Genomic DNA, 14,414 nt, shown 5'->3' on the forward strand with positions numbered 1-14,414 from the left:
AGAGTGACTTTCCTAAAACACAAATCCTGCCAGCTTAACATATTCTTTAACACAATCTCATTGCTTTTAGGATGAGAAAAAAAATCTTCGACATGGTTTGCATGGTCCTACATGGTTTGTCCCTGCTGACCTTTCTCTGTCTAGCCTTGCCTCACACCAGAGCTCCCAGGACTCTAGTCACACTGGTTCACATTCAATTCCTAATCCCTTCTGCTACTTCGCCACTCCCCCACTCCTGCAGCAGCCCATCGGCAAATGTTGGCTCTGCTTTGAAACTGTGTCTTGAATCCAAACTCTTCCCATCATCCCCACTGTTAGAATACTAACCAAAGCCACCATCATTTTTCACCTGGGCTATTGCCACAGCCTACTGAGTGATCCCTCACTGCGCTTTGTCTTGTCCCATTGGATCCATTTCCAATCACCAACCAGCATGATTGCATACAGCAGAAGTCAAATCATATGCTTTCTAAAATCCTTCCAATGGCTCCCCATTGCAATCAGAATAAAACTCAAAGTCCTCAAGGCTTACCCCAAGGCCCTGCCTGATCTGGTCCCTGTCTACCTCTTCGTCCCCATCCTCTACCACTGCCCTACTCTTTTGCTATACGCCAGTCACGCTGGCCTTCTTTCTTTTCTTTTTTCTTTTTTTTTTAAGATTTTATTTATTTATTCGACAGAGATAGAGACAGCCAGCGAGAGAGGGAACACAAAGCAGGGGGAGTGGGAGAGGAAGAAGCAGGCTCATAGCGGAGGAGCCTGATGTGGGGCTCGATCCCATAACGCCGAGATCACACCCTGAGCCGAAGGCAGACGCTTAACCGCTGTGCCACCCAGGCACCCCTGGCCTTCTTTCTAACCTTCTATGTTCCTATCTCACGACTTTTTCTTGCTCTTCCTTCTCTTGGAATGTTTTTCCAAATCATTTTCATTACTTTGCGAAGAAGTATTGCCTGCCCACTCTTCCTATCCTAGGTAAGTCACTCCATTTATTGACCTGACTTTCTCTATAGTACGATGACTGTTCAGAACCTTCCCACGGCTTCTTTCTCACGGTGAAGTCTCTACCGTAGCCAGAAAGGACACACATGATCTGGCCACAATTTTGTCTTTGGTCTCGTATACCACTTGTCTCCCTCTCACTCTGCTCCATCCATACTAGCTTCCTTGCTGTTTTCCAGCATCTCAAGTGCCCTCCTAACCCAGAGCCTTTGAACATTCTCATCCAAAAATCCACATGAATTAATTTCTCATGCAATTTAGGTCTGGCTCAAGTGACACATATCAGAATGATATTCTTTGATGATCCTAATTAATATAACGGCTCTATCCCCACTACCATCACTCTCACCTTTTAATTCCTTCAAAATACTTAACATTACTTAACATGTTAAATATTAATTTGTTCTCTCCCACCTAGAAAGTACCATCCACTAGAGCAGGAATTATTTTCTTCACAACTATTTTCATTGTTTTTAGATGAGTAGGTGCTTAGAAGTTTTTTTAATCAAATGACTGAACTACCTTAATTTACCTAATTAATTTACACGTCTAATGTATATCGTTATGTCTTCTCCACCACCTTCCCCACATAAAAGCCCTTGAAGACACAACTGTATAGGGGAAGAGGAGGTTAATTCAACCACATTTACAAATCCTGTTTCTAACTTCTTTATTTTCAGATCTCCCCACTCTCAGGAGGCTCTACGTCCAGTGAATCCGGGTTACTTCCAGTCAGTCCTTTGCTATTACAAATCCTGTGGCCAAGATTGGGCGTGGGCATATGCAAAACTTCTTGTCATCACTCTATCGTCCTAATATACTCCTAGATGTGGGATTTCTGGATCAAACGGTAACTGCATACGTAAGTTAAAGAGCTTTTGCTGAATTCGCCTCCACGGAGTTCATACGATTTTGGATTTCCACTAGCAATGTGTGAGAGTGCCTGTTTCTTCACAGCCTCGCCCGCCAACTCAGTGTCGTTAAGCTTTGGGGGGGGGGGGCCTGCCAATGCGACAGTTGAGAAATGGGAGGAGCCGAGCGCGCCCTTCCCCACCCGACCCCCGACCCCACCCCGGCTCCGGCAGAGATCTGCACCCCCAGAGTGCGTCCCTGCGGACGGACGGGCAGGCGCGCAGGCGCGGGGTCGCTCTGCTCCGCACTTCGGCTTCAAATCCCCCAAGGGTGGGCTGCGCGCGGCGGGAAGATCCGGCCTTGCTCAACTGGCCCGAAAGAGGAAGCGCAGAGGGGCTGAAGTAAACACCTCGGAAGACCGTTGCAAAAGAGATCAGGGTCTCGGGCTTCTGTGGAGCTGTCATCTGGCCCCACACCCCTCAGCCACTAACAGATCGAGCAACAAAGAAGGATCATTTAGCGAGGGAATTCTCCTCAGAGAAGGGGGCGCGCGTAGGGGAGGGGCGAGAAAGGAAGGCCCAACTTTTCCCAGAACTTAAAAAACAAAAACTTTTTTTTCCCTTCAAGGGAGAAATAGAGGAAATGAGGCACAGACCCGATGAGTTGGAAAAAGCGGCCCCCGAGTGTTAGAAGTCTTCATCCACACGTCTTCCTGCGGGGGTGCCTCCAACCAGGCGTCCTCGTTGCACCTCGATGCAAAGCGGCGCGGCGAGCCGCACACGTCTGCGCGCTGCGTGGGAAGGGCAGGGCTGACACCACTTCCTCCCCGAGTCTGCGGACCTGAGCCCGGGTGGAGCCCAGTGTGCAGCTTCGCCTTCCCCGCCGCTGCGCCGCCGCCGGCCCGCGCCACCCCGCGCAGAGTCCCGGCCGAGTCCCCGCGGAACCGTCAAGGTAAGCGGCGTCGGCCGGTCCGAGCGCCCTGCGAGCTGCAGCCAGGACCCTCGGGGCTCCCGCGGGACCATGTATCCAATGGGTCTGGTCTCAGCTCCGACCCCTGTCTCGGCCTTGGCCCGGAGAACTCGCGCCCCCCGCTTGGCCCTCGCGAGAAGCGCGTTCCCGGGGCCCCCTCTGCTAACCTTGGTCCTTGACTCAGCTACGCGGGGGGTTGGGGCGCGGGCTCGTCTTCCCCGCGTTCTCTTTCATCACATTTGACCGATTTCCTGCCCAGAAAATTGCTTCAGGGACAGATGGGAAACCCGTCTGCATCCTCGCCTGTCCGGCAGCCCAGGAGCCCCAACCTGACCCCTCGGAAGCAATTCCTGGGGGCATCTGAGGGCATTGTAGATTCAGTGCAAGTCGTGTAAGAATTTGAGAGTGACGATCTCAGTCTGACATGTCTTCGAGTGTCTCCTGACTTTAAAACTTTTGGACAACTGTTTCTTCTTTTTAAAAACATCTTTACCAGTGATTGGCCTTTCCATTTTAAAATAAGATAGAGGAATGATTTGGACACCAGGAGTTAGTCTCATAATTTGGCTTGGAGTGGGTGTCCAGAGTGCCATTTTATAGCATATGAAGGAAACGAGTAGGATGTCCTATCCAGGAGTCCCCCTGAAGACTTTGCCCCCTGCACCTCTGATTTTCCTTCTGGGAAGGTATTTCTTATTTATACCACTGTGGAACACCAAAAGTGTAGTTTTCTAGCGCCACGCAGAGTAAAGTGGTTCAAAAAGAACGTTTAATGTGGTTATTAGAGAAAGAGAAAAGGAGTAACCGAAGAAAGAAACATGGAGAAAAGGTACATGAGTTTATTACTCCCCAGGATATTATTTCTGGCGGCAAAATGTGGTTTAAATAAAGGCAAGGGTACTTAATACCTACTACTAATTCTAAATTCTAGAAATTCCAGAAATTTCAGAAAAGAGAGCTTTGTCCACTGGCAGTTTTCCCTCTGGCCTCACTGAAATAGTCTTACAATTAAGACCGGCTAGCAAAATTCACAGAAAATCTACTAAGAAATCTATGTCTTCCGGGTGGTATTTCCTGCCTGTTGAATATGCTGTGAAAGGTCTAAAAAATATAATGTTATCTTCAGGCTATTAATACTTAATAATTTTCACACTGATATTAATATTTGTGTCTTTTCTGGGTACTTGGGATATTTGGATTATAGCTCCATATATGCCTTTAACTAGACAAGGGTGACTTTCATTAAGTTGCTTTAACCTCCCTGGGCCTGAGATAACTTATTTGTAAAGTGAGATTGTTGGACTAGAGTATGTCTGTCATTATAATAGCAATTAGGGAACTACTCTAATTCTTTGAATTTGTCCTGTCTGAAATGTTGGGAAAGTTAGAATTGCTAATGCCACAGAAAAGAATGGAGAAAATCATAATGATAACAGATTTACTTAGAGTCTGAAATATCGGCACTTTTGAGGCCTTTTGTTTCTAAGAAGTTCCTCTAAAAATAGCCAATTTTTGATTTATATGTAAGATGGCAGATTTCCATTCTGTTGAGAAACTGAGATGGGGAATTGATGTGCCCAAGCTTGGGCAGGTTGATAATAAATTTCAAAATTCTTCAATTATTGTTTCTCAAGAAATACAACTTTATAATATGGATTACTTAATGATTTAGTTACTTTAAATCTTAAACACAGTACTTACTAGGTTAAATAGGGTTCATAAATTGTTTCATATTTTTATATCCTAGGAATGTATACCAATCACCTACTTTTTTAAACCTTTATTTACTTATAATAAAAAAGTTCTAGATATTTTCATATTATTATTAGAATGAACTGTTTATAAAATTTATTGCCATAAATGTCTGTTTGATATGCCACTCTGAATTTCTTCAAATCATACTTTCAAAAGCATTATTATTTTCATTTACTTCTAAATCCTCTTTGATCTTTTTTAATTATCTTTATATCCAAAATCTTTTAGTAAGTCCACAAATGTTATAATAAATTAAGTTGGCATTTCATAGTTTACCACACAAAAATATTTTCCATTTTAAAGACCTCATGAGTTTATTTTGTAGGCAATAGAATGATCTTAGTAATTCTCACCTCAAAATAGAACAATTCTTATTAACATAATTAATATTTTAGTATGTAAATATGTCTATATTTTATGTCAGTTCTGTCATCCCGTGTGGCAAGTAGCTTAAAGCTTAAGCAATCGTTGTAAATTCAAGTACATGATAAATGCCAGGATTCGAGTTATTAGATTGGTACACTGGTTGTATAGTCATGTGTATTTGTATTACAGTTATAGTTGTCATGAGAAACATGATTTGTAGGGGAAACTGCTATACATTTGGAAAAGTTAACAGGTGTCTCTTGAGAAGAGACAAGAGCAGCACTACGGAATGGCATTGAATGAGCTACACTCAGTTTAAGGGGCTAGATTGTACGTGCGGCATGACAAGGCAAGGCCTGTGAACAGCTTGTAGGGACTAGAGGATATGACCTGCCACTGCCACACCCCCATTATCCAGCCAAATTCCTGGTACCACAGTTGGGACTCAAAAAGTGTTTGCTAAGTGTCCAGATATATCAATTCCACTTCTGGGTTGTACCATCAAAATGTCGCAAGCCCCTGACCCAGGCAGCCCTGTTGGTAGCAACCCTGAGGCGTGAGCAGGCAGAGATGTAACACCACTCCAAGGAACCACACCTTCTCAGCATGAACTCTGAAGCCTGAATTCATGACGCAGTTTCCAAACATTTCCTGAAGGTTGACGATGCACTTGAATCATTAAGAATCATATTGTAAGCATTATTTTCTCTCTTCTCTGTCAACTCAGTTTCCTCTTTATTGCCAAATGGTGATAGTAAATAATTTTTCTATTTATTTAGCTTAGATTGTGGACCAGACTCTGTGCTAATTAATTTAGATGTGTCATTACATTAATCCTCACATCCTGGGCTTATGCCATTATTGTTATCATCGAGGAAATGAAAGCACAGAGAGGTTAAGAAGGTTACACAGAGAGTAAGAAGAGGACCTGACCTTTGAACTGAGCTAGTCTCATACCAAAACCCCAGGAGCTATCCCAGGGACAGGGCTCAAGGGGTGAAAAAACATGGGACCTTTCCTCAGTGAACTTCTAGTCTAGTTGGGTGGGGGGACATAAATGGGCAGTTACAGTTCTACACGTGACCAGAATTGTGTGCTGTGGAAGCAGATAACAGATCCCTATACCACAGTGGGGTCAGGGAAGGGAGGATGAAATGAAGGTAACCAAGAACTTGTCTTGCTATAGTGAGAAGACAAGATATTATAATCAGTTGTGAAGTTATTGTCTTTATATATGTCTTTTGAAAAAGTGATCTGTTTTGGCAGCCATCACGTTTTCATTTTTATCTTTATTCTTATCCCTCTTGATAGCTTGCTAGGTTGATTGAATCAATAAAGCAATGAGTATAAATTTTGTTGTTTCTGCTGGGGATCTTTCTGATTTGATCTCATATTACAGAATCATCAGTGAGATGGTTGTGGGCTGGGAGAGGGTATAAATGCTAAACCGACATCAATTGTGTTTCCACAAACTGGCTAGAATATTTATGTCTAGAAAGCTATATCACATCAACCTGGAGGGAAAATAAAGAGTGGTAGTATGCTAGACTGGATTTAATTTTGTCCTTCCTTTTTTTTATGAAATGACAAAATATGGTGTATAATGTATATGTAAATTATAACAAATAATAATAAAACCATTTGGTTTTCACCCAGCTGAAGAAGAAGAATATAACCAATGTATCTTCCAACTTCCTCCCAGTAGCATTCCCCTTTTTTCTCAACAGACATAATCAGTATTGGGAATGTGCTGATTTTTTTTTTTTTTTTTAGAAAAGCATTTAGAAGGCAGGCACGTGCATTTGCAAACATGTCAAACTGGAAATTAAGAGCACACTGACACTTGGGAAACTGAGATTAGAATCTCCACCAACTGTAGGCACGATTATAAATAGAGTGCCCTGTTAAGTGAAGACAACTTATTTTAAATAGCGTAAAAGCAAAGTGGGTTATAAATGATTAAGAGTAAGTACCATGGAAATAGTTAGGGGTATCTTAGTCATTACTGAAGTGACCAAGATTCACCAAAGGATAACTATAACTTTTAAGGGCAATAAAGAATATATAAATTAGGAACTGCTCATTTTTTCATATTACTTAGATTTCTACTTTATTTTTTTTAAAGATTTTGTTTATTTATTTGACAGTGAGAGAGAGACAAGCAGGGGGAGTGGGAGAGGAAGAAGCAGGCTCCCAGCAGAGGAGCCTGATGTGGGGCTCGATCTGTGGGGCTCGATCTCAGGACTCTGGGATCACACTCTGAGCCAAAGGCAGACGCTTAATGACTGAGCCACCCAGGCGCCCCTAGATTTCTACTTTAAATACAATTCAGTCATTCAAAAATATTTGCCAAGCACTATTCCAGGTGCTTGAGACATGTTGGTGAACAAGAGAGACAAAGATCTCTGCATTTATAGAGTTTATATTCGAATGGGGAGATACAGACAATAGTCAGTAAACATAATAAATAAAATAAGAGGTGTCATTAAAAAAAAAAGACAAAGTTGAGCAAAGTAAAGTTGTAGTATTTAATAAAGTGGTCAGGCTTGGCCTCACTGGGTAGATACGATTTGAACAAAGTTTTGAAGGAGTTAACTAAGAGGCTATCTGAGGGAACTGTGGTCTTAACAGTGAGAACAGCCAGTGCGAAGGCTGTAAGGCAGGGATCTGCCTGGTGTATCCAAGAAGCAAGAAGGCCCATGTGGCTAGAAGGTATATGAACAGGAAGAGAGTAGCAGAAGATGTGGTTGGAGAGGAGCACAAAGAGGTGGCAGATCAGGTAGGGTCTTGTAGGCCATTGTAAGAATTTTCGCTTTTACTCTGAGTGAAATTGAGGTGCTATTGTGGGATTCTGGGGAAAGGAGTAGCATGATCTGACTTACATATAAAAGCCTCACTCTGACTGCTTGAGAATAAGCTGAACAGAGTAAGGATGAAAGCCTGGAGCCCATTAGGAAGCTTTGGGAATCACCATGTATTTTGAAGGTACAGCCAACAGGCTGTGGGGTTTGAGAGAAAGAGGAATCTGTGATGACTCCAAAGTCTTGGCCTAAACAACTGGAAGATGGAACTGCCATCAGTTGACAGGGGGAGGTTGGAGAGGAGATGGTCAGAAGTTCAGGTTCAGATATGGATATGAAGTATCAACTGGGAATAACTATGCGCTTATTACATATAAGGCTAAGGTCATTTAGGCTAAGTAGCTATTTGGGAAGATACTGTTATTCTCATTTTACAAAATTAGAAATGATAGTTTGAGAGTTAAAGAAATGGGACGTAAAACCAGATCTTTTAGATCCTAAACCTTTAACCATTTTTTCGAAATTTCCTGAAAAGAGAAGGAAAAAAAACCCTTGCTGAAAGGGTCGACCAATAATCTTTATTATACAGATAAGAATATAGTCAACTAATCAGTAATATTCCACCTCTATGAGACTCTAGACAATGAAAATTATTTTTAATGAGTGGAAAGGCAAGAAATAGATACTAAAGATACACACATAAAGTGCTAACTAGTGACCAAGCATTATACAATACAAGGTTTCTGTGATCGTGTTTAATAAAAGATTCTTCTTTTCCACAAAGGAGATTTTTATCTCAACCAGAGGCTAAGGTATTTATATTTTCATAATCTGAGACCAAATTCAGAAGAGAAGGGAGCTTTTTGGCACAGCTGGATTTCAGATGGATGCAAGTGTTCAAGCAGGGCTAAGGGGTCACTAGCAGCTGTTGAAGAATGTTAGATGACACTGTTATAGTGTTTGGAAAGCTGAAAGTACTTCCTACTTCATTAGGAAGTATACTGAAATGGTGATAATTGATGTTTCATTTGTTCTACTATAGCAGGCATCAAAACAGCATAGTTATGGTAGTATTTAGTGGAATGCTGCTTAAGTGGTCGATTACCATTTAATAGACTGTGTTTTTCACCAGGCAAAACTCCAGTCTTCAATTAAGTGCATTAAGATTTCATCTCAAAAATAAAAGAAAGAATTCTTTAGGGAAGGAGGGGATACCACAAAATTTTTCACAGTAGATTTATAGTGTATTAATTACGTTACTAATTAAGTAAATTTATCTAAAGCTATTCTATTTATACTACAACATTAACAAACTTATTCATGTCTGCTCATAACATAAAATTCACAACTGACAGGTCAATGAACTGAGTAGCTTCAGGATATAGTATTGGTTTGTTTTGTTTTGTTTTAAGAAGATGGCTTCCTTCCGATTAAATTCCATAAGTGATATGGCTTAGCAAACCAAGACTATTTCTTAACGTGCTTACTAATTCAGTGACCTTATATTTACCCTATTGCAAGCAACAAACAGAAATGAAGTTGTTTAGGCCATGATTGTAGGCAAATGCAATGCAGTGCTATAAACACATGGCTCATAAGACCGCTACTGAATAGAGAAGCTGAAACTCCAAGGTATTTCACTCCACTGACTGTCAGAGCAGAGAAGCATCCCTCAAAGCAAGGCTTAGAGGGGAGTGTGGTTCATATGGATATACTTGAGTTACATGAAACTGCTCAGCATGCTGCAATCAGAACTTTTATTTTTTTCAGTTTCCACACACATCTATTGAAGGCCAGCCATGTGCCCAGCATGGAGGGTATAAAATAGAGTAAGATATGGCCCCAAACCTGAAGAAGCTTCTAGTTGAGTGGGAGAGACAGACCTGTAAATAAACACATTCCAGTGTCTGATATGCAATGATAGGTGCAAAAATAATACGGTGAAGGTGACTATAGGGAAGACATTATATGGGGAGGGGGAGTGACCAAGAGGCACTTTGAAGGATAAAGGTATTTTCAGGTGGCCTGTGGAAGAAGGCCACCCCAGCCACCACATGTATGAAAGAGTTTGGCAGTGCTGGAGCATAAAGTATAGTGGGAAAGGAAATGGGGCAATTCTGATTTAACGCTTGGTGAGTAATATTCAAATTAGGTTCATATGATACAGTCACCACAATCTATCATCTCTGAGTCAAATATTTAGGCACCTGTAATAACAGAACTGTAGCACTCTAGACCAGCCCTGTTCAATAAAAATATAATGCAAACCATATGTATAACTTCAAATTTTCAAGAAGCCTCAATTGAAGCAGTAAAAAACAATAACACTAATTTTAGTAATACATTTTATTTTATATATGTCCCAAATGGTCATTTAGTTAATTAATTAGTTACACTAAATTGCGTTAAATTTAAGTAATATTAAAATTATTGAAGTCTTTTATTCTTTTTCTTCATACCAAGTCTTTTAAACCAAGCATGTTTTACCCTTCAAGCACATCCCCATTTGAACTAGCCACAAATGAAGTACTCAACAGCCTCATGATCAAGTGACTACCAAAGTAGACAGCGCAACTCTAGATAACGGCACAATTATTGTATTCTAACCATGCGTTGACTCTTCAGATGCATGGAGGATATTAGATGAATTATGAAGTAAGCTAAAGGGGGGAAAAAGGGAATAGCATTTTCTGTTAGTATGGAATCTANGTATTCTAACCATGCGTTGACTCTTCAGATGCATGGAGGATATTAGATGAATTATGAAGTAAGCTAAAGGGGAAAAAAAAAGGGAATAGCATTTTCTGTTAGTATGGAATCTGCCCCTGGAAACTGATTTTAATTCATATTTTATTAGTCCTTTAGCAACAAAAACAAACTCAGATTATCATTGCTTACCTTCCTTTTTATTCTTTCTCTTCTCCTCCCGCCTTATTTTTCGGATTCTGCCTAATAGTAACAGGGACTGAAAAAGAATGGAAATAAATGGTGGAGCAGTGTGCCCTTAACCCACATCCGGCAAAATGTGAACTGTTGCCCTAGGCGACAGTGGTTACCACCTCTCTCTCTTTCTTTCTCTCTCTCTCCTCCCTCCCCCCCCTTCCACCTACTAGTTCATAAGCGTCAACAGTAACTCTCTTTGCTGTGATTCCCAACTCCAGAAATACACCTCCTTGTGGGGGAGGGGGGCAGGTAGTGATAAGATTTGGAAGATGGAGTTGTTTTGATTCATGGGTTTGGTATGAAAAAGCCTCAGGGATATTCTGATGCCCTTTCTTGTTCAGAATGTTTAAGAATCTCTGTCGTAGAAACAATATTTACAGATGTCCTTCCCAATGGCTTGGTCCTTTTAAAATGCCTGGTCTATGAAAAAATGGCAGTCCAGCTCAGTTTCTAGGTACACAGAAATGCAACAAACAAAAGTACCCATCCAGTTGTGAACATGGGAATGTGTGTGTGAATATGTACCTGATGTTTGTCTCCTCTACTTGGTTTAGGTGGAGAATATCGTAATAAAAGTCATGATGCTGTTGATAACAATGATAGCTGACATTATCACTTTATATGGGCCTGGCACTATACTAAGCACTTTACAGACACCGTCTCATCCCCGTGAGAGAGGGACTGTTTTCATTGCCATTTTACAGCTGAGGAAACTAAGCCAACAGAAAGGTTAAATAACTTGCGCAAGATTACCCAGGGGCTGAGTGTATTTACTGAGTAAATGGTGTGTGTCAACATTTGATGAAAATACAAGGTTCCATATTTGAACTCATAACGTAGTGTGAAAGGCAGACACACAATTATATTAGAGCTGGACATATAGACACTGTAACAGAGGTATTAGCAAAGCAGCTGCCAGTTTGAACCTCTTAATAATTACAACCCTTGTTTTCAAAAGGCAACATGGCATGCTGATTGTGAATGTGAACTTTCAGGTTAGACCCAGGCACAGTCCAGTTCATTGCTCACTAGCTGTATGAGCATGAATTGTTTAATTTCTCTAGGCTTGAGTTTTATAACCTATAAAATTAGCATAATGTCACCACATCATGGGATTGTTTTGAAAATTAAATGAGACACTCTGGGGGTCTGACCTGTAGTGACTGTTCCATATTTATAACTCCTACTATAGTTATTTTAAAGTCAGCATTAATATATATTAATATGAACTAATGTATATGGAGTTCTAAGTCCAGCCATGACTCTATGCCAGGTACCAAGAGAGTTAAGGTATAAGTTTTTCCTCTGCAACATAGTTGAGAAGATAACAGTACATATAAAGAGAGAGATAAACCATAAGGAAGCTGATTAACTGTCCAGTTAGTGATCCTCGCACTGCTGCTACAGGATTCAAGATGAGGGTAAATCACTAGGACCCAGCAGTGAGCCTGGAGCTGGCCTGGCATAGTGGGTAGGAATAATATAATATAATAAATATAATATAATATATAATATAATATAGCACAGAGGCAATACAAATGATGTGTATGGAGGAAGAGAAAGAAAACTACTTTCACTGTAAGCAAAGGTTTAATGAAAGATGTTGATGAATTTGGAGTGGTATGTGCAATGAATTGTCAATGAGCTCATCCTGGAAGATATTTTCTCTGATCAGCTTTTCTAGCTAGCTGGGAACATGCCAGGCTGGCCTGCACACAAGCAGCAATGAGGGCTGTAGATCAACCGTGTACTTTCTGCTTTCTGACTAGAAGCACTGGCCTCCCTGCCGCCTACTCCTTCACCTTCTGCTTGTCTTTCTCTGATTGACATGGACTTTCCAGATTTGGTGTTTGTACCCTTTGGAACAGTAGTGCTCAGATAGCCTACTGACTTGATCTTGGAGACTGCTGATGTTCCTCGGGCTATAGCACAAACCCAGGTCACTGGAAAAGGCATCAGGGGCCAGTTGCCCCTGGTGCATATTGACAGGAGGGCCTTGAATGGCCCTCCACAATCTGATCTAAAGGGACAAGAGAACAATTTCATTTCTGACAGGTTGTCTCTGCTGCAGAACTTCATTTGTGTTACTCAGGAATCTCCTGGGACAATGAGCCAAATGGTATAAGGAGTTCAGACTCTACCAAGAGGCAAATAAATGATAGACATGCCAAGAAAAACAATATATTTCTTAGCTAATTGAAATATAAATGTGAACCATAAATTAAGGACTGTGAATGTATCATCAAAAAAAAGTGTTTAAGGATTTGTAGTTTAACTTAGTAAAGTTATATTTTAACTGTTATGTGAAACACATAAAACACATACACTTCTAGAAGTTGACTTTCACTCCATTATCTGCTGATTCCGTTGTTTAGGGTTCTTGAGGTTTTGGGGTGTTTTGTTTTGCTTTGCTGGTATCTGCGTATTTTAAATCAAGGATTAATTTCTATGCTGGGTTAATCAGTAATCTTTCTATGGTTGGACTTAATCTAAGCCAGTGTTGCTTTGTCTTGTTCTGGTCTGGTTGTTTGCAGGAGCAATCATAAATTTACCCTAAATCCATTTGGATTGGTCCTGAATTATAGCTGTATAGTGATTGCTGTTACAGTTTCTTTTTATTTTTATCATAGTGGCTATTTCACTGTTATGTACATTTGTACAAATGACTCAATGAGTATTTTCTGGTTCAATGTGCAGAGCACTGTAAGTTATTTCATCACAGAGAAAAAGGCCTTTTTTGGGGGGGACCTTAAGATATTAAAAAACACTCTGCTGTCAATAGCATCCATTTAAAAATGACTCATACTATACACAAAAATTAACTCAAAATGGATCATAGACCTAAATGAAGAGCTAAAATTGTAAAACTCTTGGGAAAAACATAGGATTAGATCTTTATAACCTTGGGCGAAGTAATAGTCTCTTAGATATAATACCAAACAAACACACACGCGCACAAATAGATAAATTGAACTACTTTCAAATTTAAAACTTCTGGGCTGCAGAGTGCCGTCAAGAAAGTACAAAGACAATGCACAGAATAGAAGAAAATATTTTATTTGCAAATTATTTACAGAGAGTCCCCACCTTATGATGGTTTAACTTACAATTTTTTGGATTTACCATGGTGTGAAAGCAGTGCTCATTCAGTAGAAACTGTACTTTGAATTTTGGGTGTGGATCTTTTCCCGGGCTAAGGATATATGGTACAATACCCTCTCATGATGCTGGGCAGCGACCCCGAGCCTCAGCCCTGGCAGCCACATGATCATGAGAATTAAAATGGATTATATAGTATATAATACTAGGGAGAGGATCTCTTTTTTCCAAAGAAGATATAGAAATGACCAATTAGCACATGAAAATTGCTCAGCTTCATTAGACATACGGGAAATGCAAATCAAAACCACAATGAGAACTTCATACTCACTAGGACGGTTATAATCAAAATGACAGTCACATGTATTGATGGAGAAATTCGAGCTTTCATACACTGCCAGTGGAATGTAAAATCATGCCACAGATTTGGAAAAATAGTTCAGCAGTTCCTCAAAAAGTTAAAGTTATCATATAACCCAGCAGTTCCATTCCTGGGAATCCTAAGAGAAATGAAAACCTATTCCATGCAAAATCTTGTACACAAATATTCATAGCAGCATAATTAATAATAGCTGAAAAGTGGAAACAACCCAAATGTTCATCAGCTAATGAATGGATAATCAAAAT

At 40.4% G+C, this 14,414-nt stretch overlaps 1 protein-coding gene across 1 annotated transcript in view; it reads left to right on the plus strand.

Moving 5' to 3' along the window:
- The first annotated feature begins 2,681 nt into the window (after positions 1–2,681).
- The window catches only part of APBB1IP (amyloid beta precursor protein binding family B member 1 interacting protein), a 111,090-nt gene continuing 99,357 nt past the window's right edge, over positions 2,682–14,414 (plus strand). The window contains exon 1 of the mRNA XM_002927522.4: positions 2,682–2,805. The gene's annotated coding sequence lies outside the window, so the exon portion shown is untranslated. The remainder of the gene's footprint in view (positions 2,806–14,414) is intronic.

Source organism: Ailuropoda melanoleuca, chromosome 15, assembly GCF_002007445.2.
Source record: "Ailuropoda melanoleuca isolate Jingjing chromosome 15, ASM200744v2, whole genome shotgun sequence".
NCBI classification, from domain to species: Eukaryota; Metazoa; Chordata; class Mammalia; order Carnivora; family Ursidae; genus Ailuropoda; species Ailuropoda melanoleuca.